Below are 20,097 nucleotides of genomic sequence, written 5' to 3' on the forward strand. Positions count from 1 at the left end.
CCTTTAGGTGCCCGAGGCAGCTATCGACCCATGGAGACAAGTCTGCTATGGACGATGTATTGAATCGGGACGCAATTTGAGTGATCCATCGTCATTAGGAGGGCCTGAACGTTACAATTCACTATCAGTTTTTCGTCCCATTCGATAATCTAGACTCACAGCAGAACGGCCATAAGGTGCCCGAGGCAGCAATAGACCCATGGAGTCAAGTCGGCTGGAGGACGATGTATTGAATAGGGACGCAATTTGAGTGATCCATCGTCATTAGGAGGCCCTGAACGTTACAATTCACTATCAGTATTTCGTCCCATTCGATAATCTAGACTCACAGCAGAACGGCCATAAGGTGCCCGAGACCCATGGAGTCAACTCGGCTGGAGGACGATGTATTGAATCGGGACGCAATTTGCGTGGTCCATCGTCATTAGGTGGCCCTGAATGTTACAATTCACTATCAGTTTTTCGTCCGATTCGAAAATCTTTGACTCACAGCAGGACGGCCATTAGGTGCCCGAGGCAGCAATCGACCCATGGAGACAAGTCTGCTGGAGGACGATGTATTTAATCGGGACGCAATTTGAGTGATCCATCGTCATTAGGAGGGCCTGAACGTTACAATTCACTATCAGTTTTTGGTCCCATTCGATAATCTAGACTCACAGCAGAACGTCCATAAGGTGCCCGAGGCAGCAATAGTACCATGGAGTCAAGTCGGCTGGAGGGCGATGTATTGAATCGGGACGCAATTTGAGTGATCCATCGTCATTAGGAGGCTCTGAACGTTACAATTCACTATCAGTTTTTCGTCCGATTCGAAAATCTTTGAGTCACAGCAGGCCAGCCATAAGGTGCCCGAGGCAGAAATAGACCCATGGAGACAAGTCTGCTGGAGGACGATGTATTGAATCGGGACGCAATTTGAGTGATTCATCGTCATTAGGTGGCCCTGAACGTTACAATTCACTATCAGTTTTTCGTCCGATTCGAAAATCTTTGACTCACAGCAGAACGGCCATAAGGTGCCCGAGGCAGCAATAGACCCATGAAGTCAAGTCTGCTGGAGGACGATGTATTGAATCAGGACGCAATTTGAGTGATCCATCGTCATTAGGTGGCCCTGAACGTTACAATTCACAATTAGTTTTTCGTCCCATTCGATAATCTAGACTCACAGCAGAACGGCCTTAAGGTGCCCGTGGCAGCAATAGACCCATGGAGTCAACTCGGCTGGAGGACGATGTATTGAATCGGGACGCAATTTGCGTGGTCCATCGTCATTAGTTGGCCCTGAATGTTACAATTCACTATCAGTTTTTCGTCCGATTCGAAAATCTTTGACTCACAGCAGGACGGCCATTAGGTGCCCGAGGCAGCAATCGACCCATGGAGACAAGTCTGCTGGAGGACGATGTAATTAATCGGGACGCAATTTGAGTGATCCATCGACATTAGGAGGGCCTGAACGTTACAATTCACTATCAGTTTCTCGTCCCATTCGATAATCTAGACTCACAGCAGAACGGCCATAAGGTGCCCGAGGCAGCAATAGACCCATGGAGTCAAGTCGGCTGGAGGACGATGTATTGAATCGGGACGCAATTTGAGTGATCCATCGTCATTAGGAGGCCCTGAACGTTACAATTCACTATCAGTTTTTCGTCCGATTCGAAAATCTTTGAGTCACAGCAAGCCAGCCATAAGGTGCCCGAGGCAGCAATAGACCCATGGAGACAAGTCTGCTGGAGGACGATGTATTGAATCGGGACGCAATTTGAGTGATTCATCGTCATTAGGTGGCCCTGAACGTTACAATTCACTATCAGTTTTTCGTCCGATTCGAAAATCTTTGACTCACAGCAGAACGGCCATAAGGTGCCCGAGGCAGCAATAGACCCATGAAGTCAAGTCTGCTGGAGGACGATGTATTGAATCAGGACGCAATTTGAGTGATCCATCGTCATTAGGTGGCCCTGAACGTTACAATTCACAATCAGTTTTTCGTCCCATTCGATAATCTAGACTCACAGCAGAACGGCCTTAAGGTGCCCGAGGCAGCAATAGACCCATCGGGACAAGTCGGCTGGGGACGATGTATTGAATCGGGACGCAATTTGAGTGATCCATCGTCATTAGGTGGCCCTGAACGTTACAATTCACTATCAGTTTTTCGTCCCATTCGATAATCTAGATTCACAGCAGAACGGCCATAAGGTGCCCGAGGCAGCAATAGACCCATGGAGTCAACTCGGCTAAAGGACGATGTATTGAATCGGGACGCAATTTGCGTGGTCCATCGTCATTAGGTGGCCCTGAATGTTACAATTCACTATCAGTTTTTCGTCCGATTCGAAAATCTTTGACTCACAGCAGAACGGCCATTAGGTGCCCGAGGCAGCATTCGACCTATGGAGACAAGTCTGCTGGAGGACGATGTATTGAATCGGGACGCAATTTGAGTGATCCATCGTCATTAGGAGGCCCTGAACGTTACAATTCACTATCAGTTTTTCGTCCCATTCGATAATCTAGACTCACAGCAGAACGGTCATAAGGTGCCCGAGGCAGCAATAGACCCATGGAGTCAAGTCGGCTGGAGGACGATGTATTGAATCGGGACGCAATTTGAGTGATCCATCGTCATTAGGAGGCCCTGGACGTTACAATTCACTATCAGTTTTTCGTCCCATTCCATAATCTAGACTCACTGCAGAACGGCCATAAGGTGCCCGAGGCAGCAATAGACCCATGGAGTCAAGTCGGCTGGAGGACGATGTATTGAATCGGGACGCAATTTGAGTGATCCATCGTCATTAGGTGGGCCTGAACGTTACAATTCACTATCAGTTTTTCGTCCGATTGGAAAATCTTTGACTCACAGCAGAACGGCCGTAAGGTGCCCGAATCAGCAATAGACCCATAAAGTCAAGTCTGCTGGAGGACGATGTATTGAATCAGGACGCAATTTGAGTGATCCATCGTCATTAGGTGGCCCTGAGCGTAACAATTCACTATCAGTTTTTCGTCCCATTCGATAATCTAGACTCACAGCAGAACGGTCATTAGGTGCCCGAGGCAGCAATAGACCCATGGAGACAAGTCGGCTGGGGACGATGTATTGAATCGGGACACAATTTGAGTGATCCATCGTCATTAGGTGGCCCTGAACGTTACAATTCACTATCAGTTTTTCGTCCCATTCGATAATCTAGATTCACAGCAGAACGGCCATAAGGTGCCCGAGGCAGCAATAGACCCATGGAGTCAACTCGGCTGGAGGACGATGTATTGAATCGGGACGCAATTTGCGTGGTCCATCGTCATTAGGTGGCCCTGAATGTTACAATTCACTATCATTTTTTCGTCCGATTCGAATATCTTTGACTCACAGCAGAACGGCCATTAGGTGCCCGAGGCAGCAATCGACCCATGGAGACAAGTCTGCTGGAAGACGATGTATTGAATCGGGACGCAATTTGAGTGATCCATCGTCATTAGGAGGCCCTGAACGTTACAATTCACTATCAGTTTTTCGTCCCATTCGATAATCTAGACTCACAGAAGAACGGCCATAAGGTGCCCGAGGCAGCAATAGACCCATGGAGTCAAGTCGGCTGGAGGACGATGTATTGAATCGGGACGCAATTTGAGTGATCCATCGTCATTAGGAGGCCCTGAACGTTACAATTCACTATCAGTATTTCGTCCCATTCGATAATCTAGACTCACAGCAGAACGGCCATAAGGTGCCCGAGGCAGCAATAGACCCATGGAGTCAAGTCGGCTGGAGGACGATGTATTGAATCGGGACGCAATTTGAGTGATCCATCGTCATTAGGTGGCCCTGAACGTTACAATTCACTATCAGTTTTTCGTCCCATTCGATAATCTAGACTCACAGCAGAACGGCCATAAGGTGCCCGTGGCAGCAATCGACCCATGGAGACAAGTCTGCTGGAGGACGATGTATTGAATCAGGACGCAATTTGCGTGGTCCATCGTCATTAGGTGGCCCTGAATGTTACAATTCACTATCAGTTTTTCGTCCGATTCGAAAATCTTTGACTCACAGCAGAACTGCCATTAGGTGCCCGAGGCAGCAATCGACCCATGGAGACAATTCTGCTGGAGGACGATGTATTGAATCGGGACGCAATTTGAGTGATCCATCGTCATTAGGAGGCCCTGAACGTTACAATTCACTATCAGTTTTTCGTCCCATTCGATAATCTAGACTCACAGCAGAACGGCCATAAGGTGCCCGAGGCAGCAATAGACCCATGGAGTCAAGTCGGCTGGAGGACGATGTATTGAATCGGGACGCAATTTGAGTGATCCATCGTCATTAGGAGGCCCTGAACGATACAATTCACTATCAGTATTTCGTCCCATTCGATAATCTAGACTCACAGCAGAACGGCCATAAGGTGCCCGAGGCAGCAACAGACCCATGGAGTCAACTCGGCTGGAGGACGATGTATTGAATCGGGACGCAATTTGCGTGGTCCATCGTCATTAGGTGGCCCTGAATGTTACAATTCACTATCAGTTTTTCGTCCGATTCGAAAATCTTTGACTCACAGCAGGACGGCCATTACGTGCCCGAGGCAGCAATCGACCCATGGAGACAAGTCTGCTGGAGGACGATGTATTGAATCTGGACGCAATTTGAGTGATCCATCGTCATTAGGAGGGCCTGAACGTTACAATTCACTATCAGTTTTTCGTCCCATTCGATAATCTAGACTCACAGCAGAACGGCCATAAGGTGCCCGAGGCAGCAATAGACCCATGGAGTCAAGTCGGCTGGAAGACGATGTATTGAATCGGGACGCAATTTGAGTGATCCATCGTCATTAGGAGGCCCTGAACGTTACAATTCACTATCAGTTTTTCGTCCGATTCGAAAATCTTTGACTCACAGCAGAACGGCCATAAGGTGCCCGAGGCAGCAATAGACCCATGGAGACAAGTCGGCTGGGGACGATGTATTGACTCGGGACGCAATTTGAGTGATCCATCGTCATTAGGTGGCCCTGAACGTTACAATTCACTATCAGTTTTTCGTCCCATTCGATAATCTAGATTCACAGCAGAACGGCTATAAGGTGCCCGAGGCAGCAATAGACCCATGGAGTCAACTCGGCTGGAGGACGATGTATTGAATCGGGACGCAATTTGCGTGGTCCATCGTCATTAGGTGGCCCTGAATGTTACAATTCACTATCAGTTTTTCGTCCGATTCGAAAATCTTTGACTCACAGCAGAACGGCCATAAGGTGCCCGAGGCAGCAATAGACCCATGGAGTCAAGTCGGCTGGAGGACGATGTATTGAATCGGGACGCAAATTGAGTGATCCATCGTCATTAGGTGGCCCTGAACGTTACAATTCACTATCAGTTTTTCGTCCGATTCGAAAATCTTTGACTCACAGCAGAACGGCCATAAGGTGCCCGAGGCAGCAATAGACCCATGGAGTCAACTCGGCTGGAGGACGATGTATTGAATCGGGACGCAATTTGCGTGGTCCATCGTCATTAGGTGGCCCTGAGTGTTACAATTAACTATCAGTTTTTCGTCCGATTCGAAAATCTTTGACTCACAGCAGAACGGCCATTAGGTGCCCGAGGCAGCAATCGACCCATGGAGACAAGTCTGCTGGAGGACGATGTATTGAATCGGGACGCAATTTGAGTGATCCATCGTCATTAGGAGGCCCTGAACGTTACAATTCACTATCAGTTTTTCGTCCCATTCGATAATCTAGACTCACAGCAGAACGGCCATAAGGTGCCCGAGGCAGCAATAGACCCATGGAGTCAAGTCGGCTGGAGGACGATGTATTGAATCGGGACGCAATTTGAGTGATCCATCGTCATTAGGTGGCCCTGAACGTTACAATTCACTATCAGTTTTTCGTCCCATTCGATAATCTAGACTCACAGCAGAACGGCCATAAGGTGCCCGTGGCAGCAATCGACCCATGGAGACAAGTCTGCTGGAGGACGATGTATTGAATCAGGACGCAATTTGCGTGGTCCATCGTCATTAGGTGGCCCTGAATGTTACAATTCACTATCAGTTTTTCGTCCGATTCGAAAATCTTTGACTCACAGCAGAACGGCCATTAGGTGCCCGAGGCAGCAATCGACCCATGGAGACAATTCTGCTGGAGGACGATGTATTGAATCGGGACGCAATTTGAGTGATCCATCGGCATTAGGAGGCCCTGAACGTTACAATTCACTATCAGTTTTTCGTCCCATTCGATAATCTAGACTCACAGCAGAACGGCCATAAGGTGCCCGAGGCAGCAATAGACCCATGGAGTCAAGTCGGCTGGAGGACGATGTATTGAATCGGGACGCAATTTGAGTGATCCATCGTCATTAGGAGGCCCTGAACGATACAATTCACTATCAGTATTTCGTCCCATTCGATAATCTAGACTCACAGCAGAACGGCCATAAGGTGCCCGAGGCAGCAACAGACCCATGGAAACAACTCGGCTGGAGGACGATGTATTGAATCGGGACGCAATTTGCGTGGTCCTTCGTCATTAGGTGGCCCTGAATGTTACAATTCACTATCAGTTTTTCGTCCGATTCGAAAATCTTTGACTCACAGCAGGACGGCCATTAGGTGCCCGAGGCAGCAATCGACCCATGGAGACAAGTCTGCTGGAGGACGATGTATTGAATCTGGACGCAATTTGAGTGATCCATCGTCATTAGGAGGGCCTGAACGTTACAATTCACTATCAGTTTTTCGTCCCATTCGATAATCTAGACTCACAGCAGAACGGCCATAAGGTGCCCGAGGCAGCAATAGACCCATGGAGTCAAGTCGGCTGGAGGACGATGTATTGAATCGGGACGCAATTTGAGTGATCCATCGTCATTAGGAGGCCCTGAACGTTACAATTCACTATCAGTTTTTCGTCCGATTCGAAAATCTTTGACTCACAGCAGAACGGCCATAAGGTCCCGAGGCAGCAATAGACCCATGAAGTCAAGTCTGCTGGAGGACGATGTATTGAATCAGGACGCAATTTGAGTGATCCATCGTCATTAGGTGGCCCTGAACGTTACAATTCACTATCAGTTTTTCGTCCCATTCGATAATCTAGACTCACAGCAGAACGGCCATAAGGTGCCCGAGGCAGCAATAGACCCATGGAGACAAGTCGGCTGGGGACGATGTATTGACTCGGGACGCAATTTGAGTGATCCATCGTCATTAGGTTGCCCTGAACGTTACAATTCACTATCAGTTTTTCGTCCCATTCGATAATCTAGATTCACAGCAGAACGGCTATAAGGTGCCCGAGGCAGCAATAGACCCATGGAGTCAACTCGGCTGGAGGACGATGTATTGAATCGGGACGCAATTTGCGTGGTCCATCGTCATTAGGTGGCCCTGAATGTTACAATTCACTATCAGTTTTTCGTCCGATTCGAAAATCTTTGACTCACAGCAGAACGGCCATAAGGTGCCCGAGGCAGCAATAGACCCATGGAGTCAAGTCTGCTGGAGGACGATGTATTGAATCGGGACGCAATTTGAGTGTTCCATCGTCATTAGGAGGCCCTGAACGTTACAATTCATTATCAGTTTTTCGTCCGATTCGAAAATCTTTGAGTCACAGCAGGCCTGCCATAAGGTGCCCGAGGCAGCAATAGACCCATGGAGACAAGTCTGCTGGAGGACGATGTATTGAATCGGGACGCAATTTGAGTGATCTATCGTCATTAGGTGGCCCTAAACGTTACAATTCACTATCAGTTTTTCATCCCATTCTATAATCTAGACTCACAGCAGAACGGCCATAAGGTGCCCGAGGCAGCAATAGTCCCATGGAGTCAAGTCGGCTGGGGACGATGTATTGAATCGGGACGCAATTTGAGTGATCCATCGTCATTAGGTGGCCCTGAACGTTACAATTCACTATCAGTTTTTCGTCCCATTCGATAATCTAGATTCACAGCAGAACGGCCATAAGGTGCCCGAGGCAGCAATAGACCCATGGAGTCAACTCGGCTGGAGGACGATGTATTGAATCGGGACGCAATTTGCGTGGTCCATCGTCATTAGGTGGCCCTAAATGTTACAATTCACTATCAGTTTTTCGTCCGATTCGAAAATCTTTGACTCACAGCAGAACGGCCATAAGGTGCCCAAGGCAGCAATAGACCCATGGAGTCAAGTCGGCTGGAGGACGATGTATTGAATCGGGACGCAATTTGAGTGATCCATCGTCATTAGGTGGCCCTGAATGTTACAATTCACTATCAGTTTTTCGTCCGATTCGAAAATCTTTGACTCACAGCAGAACGGCCATTAGGTGCCCGAGGCAGCAATAGACCCATGGAGACAAGTCTGCTGGAGGACGATGTATTGAATCGGGACGCAATTTGAGTGATCCATCGTCATTAGGAGGCCCTGAACGTTACAATTCACTATCAGTTTTTCGCCCCATTCGATAATCTAGACTCACAGCAGAACGGCCATAAGGTGCCCGAGGCAGCAATAGACCCATGGAGTCAAGTCGGCTGGAGGACGATGTATTGAATCGGGACGCAATTTGAGTGATCCATCGTCAGTAGGAGGCCCTGTACGTTACAATTCACTATCAGTATTTCGTCCCATTCGATAATCTAGACTCACAGCAGAACGGCCATAAGGTGCCCGAGGCAGCAATAGACCCATGGAGTCAAGTCGGCTGGAGGACGATGTATTGAATCGGGACGCAATTTGAGTGATCCATCGTCATTAGGTGGCCCTGAACGTTACAATTCACTATCAGTTTTTCGTCCCATTCGATAATCTAGACTCACAGCAGAACGGCCATAAGGTGCCCGTGGCAGCAATCGCCCCTTGGAGACAAGTCTGCTGGAGGACGATGTATTGAATCGGGACGCAATTTGAGTGATCCATCGTCATTAGGTGGCCCTGAACGTTACAATTCACTATCAGTTTTTCGTCCGATTCGAAAATCTTTGACTCACAGCAGAACGGCCATAAGGTGCCCGAGGCAGCAGTAGACCCATGGAGTCAAGTCGGCTGGAGGACGATGTATTGAATCGGGACGCAATTTGAGTGATCCATCGTCATTAGGTGGCCCTGAACGTTACAATTCACTATCAGTTTTTCGTCCGATTCGAAAATCTTTGACTCACAGCAGAACGGCCATAAGGTGCCCGAGGCAGCAATGGACGCATAGAGACAAGTCTGCTGGAGGACGATGTATTGAATCGGGACGCAATTTGAGTGTTCCATCGTCATTAGGAGGCCCTGAACGTTACAATTCACTTTCAGTTTTTCGTCCGATTCGAAAATCTTTGAGTCACAGCAGGCCTGCCATAAGGTGCCCGAGGCAGCAATAGACCCACGGAGACAAGTCTGCTGGAGGACGATGTATTGAATCGGGACGCAATTTGAGTGATCTATCGTCATTAGGTGGCCCTAAACGTTACAATTCACTATCAGTTTTTCATCCCATTCTATAATCTAGACTCACAGCAGAACGGCCATAAGGTGCCCGAGGCAGCAATAGTCCCATGGAGTCAAGTCGGCTGGGGACGATGTATTGAATCGGGACGCAATTTGAGTGATCCATCGTCATTAGGTGGCCCTGAACGTTACAATTCACTATCAGTTTTTCGTCCCATTCGATAATCTAGATTCACAGCAGAACGGCCATAAGGTGCCCGAGGCAGCAATAGACCCATGGAGTCAACTCGGCTGGAGGACGATGTATTGAATCGGGACGCAATTTGCGTGGTCCATCGTCATTAGGTGGCCCTAAATGTTACAATTCACTATCAGTTTTTCGTCCGATTCGAAAATCTTTGACTCACAGCAGAACGGCCATAAGGTGCCCAAGGCAGCAATAGACCCATGGAGTCAAGTCGGCTGGAGGACGATGTATTGAATCGGGACGCAATTTGAGTGATCCATCGTCATTAGGTGGCCCTGAATGTTACAATTCACTATCAGTTTTTCGTCCGATTCGAAAATCTTTGACTCACAGCAGAACGGCCATTAGGTGCCCGAGGCAGCAATAGACCCATGGAGACAAGTCTGCTGGAGGACGATGTATTGAATCGGGACGCAATTTGAGTGATCCATCGTCATTAGGAGGCCCTGAACGTTACAATTCACTATCAGTTTTTCGCCCCATTCGATAATCTAGACTCACAGCAGAACGGCCATAAGGTGCCCGAGGCAGCAATAGACCCATGGAGTCAAGTCGGCTGGAGGACGATGTATTGAATCGGGACGCAATTTGAGTGATCCATCGTCAGTAGGAGGCCCTGTACGTTACAATTCACTATCAGTATTTCGTCCCATTCGATAATCTAGACTCACAGCAGAACGGCCATAAGGTGCCCGAGGCAGCAATAGACCCATGGAGTCAAGTCGGCTGGAGGACGATGTATTGAATCGGGACGCAATTTGAGTGATCCATCGTCATTAGGTGGCCCTGAACGTTACAATTCACTATCAGTTTTTCGTCCCATTCGATAATCTAGACTCACTGCAGAACGGCCATAAGGTGCCCGTGGCAGCAATCGCCCCTTGGAGACAAGTCTGCTGGAGGACGATGTATTGAATCGGGACGCAATTTGAGTGATCCATCGTCATTAGGTGGCCCTGAACGTTACAATTCACTATCAGTTTTTCGTCCGATTCGAAAATCTTTGACTCACAGCAGAACGGCCATAAGGTGCCCGAGGCAGCAGTAGACCCATGGAGTCAAGTCGGCTGGAGGACGATGTATTGAATCGGGACGCAATTTGAGTGATCCATCGTCATTAGGTGGCCCTGAACGTTACAATTCACTATCAGTTTTTCGTCCGATTCGATAATCTTTGACTCACAGCAGAACGGCCATAAGGTGCCCGAGGCAGCAATAGACGCATAGAGACAAGTCTGCTGGAGGACGATGTATTGAATCGGGACGCAATTTGAGTGTTCCATCGTCATTAGGAGGCCCTGAACGTTACAATTCACTTTCAGTTTTTCGTCCGATTCGAAAATCTTTGAGTCACAGCAGGCCTGCCATAAGGTGCCCGAGGCAGCAATAGACCCATGGAGACAAGTCTGCTGGAGGACGATGTATTGAATCGGCACGCAATTTGAGTGATCTATCGTCATTAGGTGGCCCTAAACGTTACAATTCACTATCAGTTTTTCATCCCATTCTATAATCTAGACTCACAGCAGAACGGCCATAAGGTGCCCGAGGCAGCAATAGTCCCATGGAGTCAAGTCGGCTGGGGACGATGTATTGAATCGGGACGCTATTTGAGTGATCCATCGTCATTAGGTGGCCCTGAACGTTACAATTCACTATCAGTTTTTCGTCCCATTCGATAATCTAGACTCACAGCAGAACGGCCATAAGGTGCCCGAGGCTGCAATAGACGCATAGAGACAAGTCTGCTGGAGGACGATGTATTTAATCGGAACGCAATTTGAGTGTTCCATCGTCATTAGTAGGCCCTGAACGTTACAATTCACTATCAGTTTTTCGTCCGATTCGAAAATCTTTGGGTCACAGCAGGCCTGCCATAAGGTGCCCGAGGCAGCAATAGACCCATGGAGACAAGTCGGCTGGGGACAATGTATTGAATCGGGACGCAATTTGAGTGATCCATCGTCATTAGGTGGCCCTGAACGTTACAATTCACTATCAGTTTTTCGTCCCATTCGATAATCTAGATTCACAGTAGAACGGCCATAAGGTGCCCGAGGCAGCAATAGACCCATGGAGTCAACTCGGCTGGAGGACGATGTATTGAATCGGGACGCAATTTGCGTGGTCCATCGTCATTAGGTGGCCCTGAATGTTACAATTCACTATCAGTTTTTCGTCCGATTCGAAAATCTTTGACTCACAGCAGAACGGCCATAAGGTGCCCGAGGCAGCAATAGACCCATGGAGTCAAGTCGGCTGGAGGACGATGTATTGAATCGGGACGCAATTTGAGTGATCCATCGTCATTAGGTGGCCCTGAACGTTACAATTCACTATCAGTTTTTCGTCCGATTCGAAAATCTTTGACTCACAGCAGAACGGCCATAAGGTGCCCGAGGCAGCAATAGACGCATAGAGACAAGTCTGCTGGAGGACGATGTATTGAATCGGGACGCAATTTGAGTGTTCCATCGTCATTAGGAGGCCCTGAACGTTACAATTCACTATCAGTTTTTCGTCCGATTCGAAAATCTTTGAGTCACAGCAGGCCTGCCATAAGGTAACCGAGGCAGGAATAGACCCATGGAGACAAGTCTGCTGGAGGACGATGTATTGAATCGGGACGCAATTTGAGTGATCTATCGTCATTAGGTGGCAGTAAACGTTACAATTCACTATCAGTTTTTCATCCCATTCTATAATCTAGACTCACAGCAGAACGGCCATAAGGTGCCCGAGGCCGCAATAGTCCCATGGAGTCAAGTCGGCTGGGGACGATGTATTGAATCGGGACGCAATTTGAGTGATCTATCGTCATTAGGTGGCCCTGAACGTTACAATTCACTATCAGTTTTTCGTCCGATTCGAAAATCTTTGACTCACAGCAGAACGGCCATTAGGTGCCCGAGGCAGCAATAGACCCATGGAGACAAGTCTGCTGGAGGACGATGTATTGAATCGGGACGCAATTTGAGTGATCCATCGTCATTAGGAGGCCCTGAACGTTACAATTCACTATCAGTTTTTCGCCCCATTCGATAATCTAGACTCACAGCAGAACGGCCATAAGGTGCCCGAGGCAGCAATAGACCCATGGAGTCAAGTCGGCTGGAGGACGATGTATTGAATCGGGACGCAATTTGAGTGATCCATCGTCAGTAGGAGGCCCTGTACGTTACAATTCACTATCAGTATTTCGTCCCATTCGATAATCTAGACTCACAGCAGAACGGCCATAAGGTGCCCGAGGCAGCAATAGACCCATGGAGTCAAGTCGGCTGGAGGACGATGTATTGAATCGGGACGCAATTTGAGTGATCCATCGTCATTAGGTGGCCCTGAACGTTACAATTCACTATCAGTTTTTCGTCCCATTCGATAATCTAGACTCACAGCAGAACGGCCATAAGGTGCCCGTGGCAGCAATCGCCCCTTGGAGACAAGTCTGCTGGAGGACGATGTATTGAATCGGGACGCAATTTGAGTGATCCATCGTCATTAGGTGGCCCTGAACGTTACAATTCACTATCAGTTTTTCGTCCGATTCGAAAATCTTTGACTCACAGCAGAACGGCCATAAGGTGCCCGAGGCAGCAGTAGACCCATGGAGTCAAGTCGGCTGGAGGACGATGTATTGAATCGGGACGCAATTTGAGTGATCCATCGTCATTAGGTGGCCCTGAACGTTACAATTCACTATCAGTTTTTCGTCCGATTCGAAAATCTTTGACTCACAGCAGAACGGCCATAAGGTGCCCGAGGCAGCAATAGACGCATAGAGACAAGTCTGCTGGAGGACGATGTATTGAATCGGGACGCAATTTGAGTGTTCCATCGTCATTAGGAGGCCCTGAACGTTACAATTCACTTTCAGTTTTTCGTCCGATTCGAAAATCTTTGAGTCACAGCAGGCCTGCCATAAGGTGCCCGAGGCAGCAATAGACCCATGGAGACAAGTCTGCTGGAGGACGATGTATTGAATCGGCACGCAATTTGAGTGATCTATCGTCATTAGGTGGCCCTAAACGTTACAATTCACTATCAGTTTTTCATCCCATTCTATAATCTAGACTCACAGCAGAACGGCCATAAGGTGCCCGAGGCAGCAATAGTCCCATGGAGTCAAGTCGGCTGGGGACGATGTATTGAATCGGGACGCAATTTGAGTGATCCATCGTCATTAGGTGGCCCTGAACGTTACAATTCACTATCAGTTTTTCGTCCCATTCGATAATCTAGACTCACAGCAGAACGGCCATAAGGTGCCCGAGGCTGCAATAGACGCATAGAGACAAGTCTGCTGGAGGACGATGTATTTAATCGGAACGCAATTTGAGTGTTCCATCGTCATTAGTAGGCCCTCAACGTTACAATTCACTATCAGTTTTTCGTCCGATTCGAAAATCTTTGAGTCACAGCAGGCCTGCCATAAGGTGCCCGAGGCAGCAATAGACCCATGGAGACAAGTCGGCTGGGGACAATGTATTGAATCGGGACGCAATTTGAGTGATCCATCGTCATTAGGTGGCCCTGAACGTTACAATTCACTATCAGTTTTTCGTCCCATTCGATAATCTAGATTCACAGTAGAACGGCCATAAGGTGCCCGAGGCAGCAATAGACCCATGGAGTCAACTCGGCTGGAGGACGATGTATTGAATCGGGACGCAATTTGCGTGGTCCATCGTCATTAGGTGGCCCTGAATGTTACAATTCACTATCAGTTTTTCGTCCGATTCGAAAATCTTTGACTCACAGCAGAACGGCCATAAGGTGCCCGAGGCAGCAATAGACCCATGGAGTCAAGTCGGCTGGAGGACGATGTATTGAATCGGGACGCAATTTGAGTGATCCATCGTCATTAGGTGGCCCTGAACGTTACAATTCACTATCAGTTTTTCGTCCGATTCGAAAATCTTTGACTCACAGCAGAACGGCCATAAGGTGCCCGAGGCAGCAATAGACGCATAGAGACAAGTCTGCTGGAGGACGATGTATTGAATCGGGACGCAATTTGAGTGTTCCATCGTCATTAGGAGGCCCTGAACGTTACAATTCACTATCAGTTTTTCGTCCGATTCGAAAATCTTTGAGTCACAGCAGGCCTGCCATAAGGTAACCGAGGCAGGAATAGACCCATGGAGACAAGTCTGCTGGAGGACGATGTATTGAATCGGGACGCAATTTGAGTGATCTATCGTCATTAGGTGGCAGTAAACGTTACAATTCACTATCAGTTTTTCATCCCATTCTATAATCTAGACTCACAGCAGAACGGCCATAAGGTGCCCGAGGCCGCAATAGTCCCATGGAGTCAAGTCGGCTGGGGACGATGTATTGAATCGGGACGCAATTTGAGTGATCTATCGTCATTAGGTGGCCCTGAACGTTACAATTCACTATCAGTTTTTCGTCCGATTCGAAAATCTTTGACTCACAGCAGAACGGCCATTAGGTGCCCGAGGCAGCAATAGACCCATGGAGACAAGTCTGCTGGAGGACGATGTATTGAATCGGGACGCAATTTGAGTGATCCATCGTCATTAGGAGGCCCTGAACGTTACAATTCACTATCAGTTTTTCGTCCCATTCGATAATCTAGACTCACAGCAGAACGGCCATAAGGTGCCCGAGGCAGCAATAGACCCATGGAGTCAAGTCGGCTGGAGGACGATGTATTGAATCGGGACGCAATTTGAGTGATCCATCGTCATTAGGAGGCCCTGAACGTTACAATTCACTATCAGTATTTCGTCCCATTCGATAATCTAGACTCACAGCAGAACGGCCATAAGGTGCCCGAGGCAGCAATAGACCCATGGAGTCAAGTCGGCTGGAGGACGATGTATTGAACCGGGACGCAATTTGAGTGATCCATCGTCATTAGGTGGCCCTGAACGTTACAATTCACAATCAGTTTTTCGTCCCATTCGATAATCTAGACTCACAGCAGAACGGCCATAAGGTGCCCGTGGCAGCAATCGACCCATGGAGACAAGTCTGCTGGAGGACGATGTATTGAATCGGGACGCAATTTGAGTGAACCATCGTCATTAGGAGGCCCTGAACGTTACAATTCACTATCAGTTTTTCGTCCCATTCGATAATCTAGACTCACAGCAGAACGGCCATAAGGTGCCCGAGGCAGCAATAGACCCATGGAGACAAGTCGGCTGGGGACGATGTATTGAATCGGGACGCAATTTGAGTGATCCATCGTCATTAGGTGGCCCTGAACGTTACAATTCACTATCAGTTTTTCGTCCCATTCGATAATCTAGATTCACAGCAGAACGGCCATAAGGTGCCCGAGGCAGCAATAGACCCATGGAGTCAACTCGGCTGGAGGACAATGTATTGAATCGGGACGCAATTTGCGTGGTCCATCGTCATTAGGTGGCCCTGAGTGTTACAATTCACTATCAGTTTTTCGTCCGATTCGAAAATCTTTGACTCACAGCAGAACGGCCATAAGGTGCCCGAGGCAGCAATAGACCCATTGAGTCAAGTCGGCTGGAGGATGATGTATTGAATCGGGACGCAATTTGAGTGATCCATCGTCATTAGGTGGCCCAGAACGTTACAATTCACAATCAGTTTTTCGTCCGATTCGAAAATCTTTGAGTCACAGCAGGCCTGCCATAAGGTGCCCGAGGCAGCAATAGACCCATGGAGACAAGTCTGCTGGAGGACGATGTATTGAATCGGGACGCAATTTGAGTGATCTATCGTCATTAGGTGGCCCTGAACGATACAATTCACTATCAGTTTTTCATCCCATTCTATAATCTAGACTCACAGCAGAACGGCCATAAGGTGCCCGAGGCAGCAATAGTCCCATGGAGACAAGTCGGCTGGGGACGATGTATTGAATCGGGACGCAATTTGAGTGATCCATCGTCATTAGGTGGCCCTGAACGTTACAATTCAGTATCAGTTTTTCGTCCTATTCGATAATCTAGATTCACAGCAGAACGGCCATAAGGTGCCCGAGGCAGCAATAGACCCATGGAGTCAAGTCGGCTGGAGGACGATGTATTGAATCGGGACGCAATTTGAGTGATCCATCGTCATTAGGAGGCCCTGAACGTTACAATTCACTATCAGTATTTCGTCCCATTCGATAATCTAGACTCACAGCAGAACGGCCATAAGGTGCCCGAGGCAGCAATAGACCCATGGAGTCAAGTCGGCTGGAGGTCGATGTATTGAATCGGGACGCAATTTGAGTGATCCGTCGTCATTAGGTGGCCCTGAACGTTACAATTCACAATCTGTTTTTCGTCCCATTCGATAATCTAGACTCACAGCAGAACGGCCATAAGGTGCCCGTGGCAGCAATCGACCCATGGAGACAAGTCTGCTGGAGGACGATGTATTGAATCGGGACGCAATTTGAGTGAACCATCGTCATTAGGAGGCCCTGAACGTTACAATTCACTATCAGTTTTTCGTCCCATTCGATAATCTAGACTCACAGCAGAACGGCCATAAGGTGCCCGAGGCAGCAATAGACCCATGGAGACAAGTCGGCTGGGGACGATGTATTTAATCGGGACGCAATTTGAGTGATCCATCGTCATTAGGTGGCCTTGAACGTTACAATTCACTATCAGTTTTTCGTCCCATTCGATAATCTAGATTCACAGCAGAACGGCCATAAGGTGCCCGAGGCAGCAATAGACCCATGGAGTCAACTCGGCTGGAGGACAATGTATTGAATCGGGACGCAATTTGCGTGGTCCATCGTCATTAGGTGGTCCTGAGTGTTACAATTCACTATCAGTTTTTCGTCCGATTCGAAAATCTTTGACTCACAGCAGAACGGCCATAAGGTGCCCGAGGCAGCAATAGACCCATGGAGTCAAGTCGGCTGGAGGATGATGTATTGAATCGGGAAGCAATTTGAGTGATCCATCGTCATTAGGTGGCCCAGAACGTTACAATTCACTATCAGTTTTTCGTCCGATTCGAAAATCTTTGAGTCACAGCAGGCCTGCCATAAGGTGCCCGAGGCAGCAATAGACCCATGGAGACAAGTCTGCTGGAGGACGATGTATTGAATCGGGACGCAATTTGAGTGATCTATCGTCATTAGGTGGCCCTGAACGATACAATTCACTATCAGTTTTTCATCCCATTCTATAAACTAGACTCACAGCAGAACGGCCATAAGGTGCCTGAGGCAGCAATAGTCCCATGGAGTCAAGTCGGCTGGGGACGATGTATTGAATCGGGACGCAATTTGAGTGATCCATCGTCATTAGGTAGCCCTGAACGTTACAATTCAGTATCAGTTATTCGTCCTATTCGATAATCTAGATTCACAACAGAACGGCCATAAGGTGCCCGAGGCAGCAATAGACCCATGGAGTCAACTCGGCTGGAGGACGATGTATTGAATCGGACCGCAATTTGCGTGGTCCATCGTCATTAGGTGGCCCTGAATGTTACAATTCACTATCAGTTTTTCGTCCGATTCGAAAATCTTTGACTCACAGCAGAACGGCCATTAGGTGCTCGAGGCAGCAATCGACCCATGGAGACAAGTCTGCTGGAGGACGATGTATTGAATCGGGACGCAATTTGAGTGATCCATCGGCATTAGGAGGCCCTGAACGTTACAATTAACTATCAGTTTTTCGTCCCATTCGATAATCTAGACTCACAGCAGAACGGCCATAAGGTGCCCGAGGCAGCAATAGTCCCATGTAGTCAAGTCGGCTAGTGGACGATGTACTGAATCGGGACGCAATTTGTGTGGTCCATCGTCATTAGGTGGCCATGAATGTTACAAATCACTATCAGTTTTTCGTCCGATTCGAAAATCTTTGACTCACAGCAGAACGGCCATAAGTGCCCGAGGCAGCAATCGACCCATGGAGACAAGTCTGCTGGAGGACGATGTATTGAATCGGGACGCAATTTGAGTGATCCACCGTCATTAGGTGGCCCTGAACGTTACAATTCACTATCAGTTTTACGTCCCATTCGATAATCTAGACTCACAGCAGAACGGCCATAAGGTGCCCGAGGCAGCAATAGACCCATGGAGTCAAGTCGGCTGGCTGGAGGACGATGTATTGAATCGGGACGTAATTTGAGTGATCTATCGTCATTAGGTGGCCCTGAACGATACAATTCACTATCAGTTTTTCGTCCGATTCGAAAATCTTTGACTCACAGCAGAACGGCCATAAGGTGCCCGAGGCAGCAATAGACGCATAGAGACAAGTCTGCTGGAGGACGATGTATTGAATCGGGACGCAATTTGAGTGTTCCATCGTCATTAGGAGGCCCTGAACGTTACAATTCACTATCAGTTTTTCGTCCGATTCGAAAATCTTTGAGTCACAGCAGGCCTGCCATAAGGTAACCGAGGCAGGAATAGACCCATGGAGACAAGTCTGCTGGAGGACGATGTATTGAATCGGGACGCAATTTGAGTGATCTATCGTCATTAGGTGGCAATAAACGTTACAATTCACTATCAGTTTTTCATCCCATTCTATAATCTAGACTCACAGCAGAACGGCCATAAGGTGCCCGAGGCAGCAATAGACCCATGGAGACAAGTCTGCTGGAGGACGATGTATTGAATCGGGACGCAATTTGAGTGATCCATCGTCATTAGGAGGCCCTGAACGTTACAATTCACTATCAGTTTTTCGTCCCATTTGATAATCTAGACTCACAGCAGAACGGCCATAAGGTGCCCGAGGCAGCAATAGACCCATGGAGTCAAGTCGGCTGGAGGACGATGTATTGAATCGGGACGCAATTTGAGTGATCCATCGTCATTAGGAGGCCCTGAACGTTACAATTCACTATCAGTATTTCGTCCCATTCGATAATCTAGACTCACAGCAGAACGGCCATAAGGTGCCCGAGGCAGCAATAGACCCATGGAGTCAAGTCGGCTGGAGGTCGATGTATTGAATCGGGACGCAATTTGAGTGATCCGTCGTCATTAGGTGGCCCTGAACGTTACAATTCACAATCAGTTTTTCGTCCCATTCGATAATCTAGACTCACAGCAGAACGGCCATAAGGTGCCCGTGGCAGCAATCGACCCATGGAGACAAGTCTGCTGGAGGACGATGTATTGAATCGGGACGCAATTTGAGTGAACCATCGTCATTAGGAGGCCCTGAACGTTACAATTCACTATCAGTTTTTCGTCCCATTCGATAATCTAGACTCACAGCAGAACGGCCATAAGGTGCCCGAGGCAGCAATAGACCCATGGAGACAAGTCGGCTGGGGACGATGTATTGAATCGGGACGCAATTTGAGTGATCCATCGTCATTAGGTGGCCTTGAACGTTACAATTCACTATCAGTTTTTCGTCCCATTCGATAATCTAGATTCACAGCAGAACGGCCATAAGGTGCC

The sequence above is a fragment of the Schistocerca cancellata genome, unplaced genomic scaffold (genome assembly GCF_023864275.1).
Source record: "Schistocerca cancellata isolate TAMUIC-IGC-003103 unplaced genomic scaffold, iqSchCanc2.1 HiC_scaffold_1170, whole genome shotgun sequence".
Lineage (NCBI taxonomy): Eukaryota > Metazoa > Arthropoda > Insecta > Orthoptera > Acrididae > Schistocerca > Schistocerca cancellata.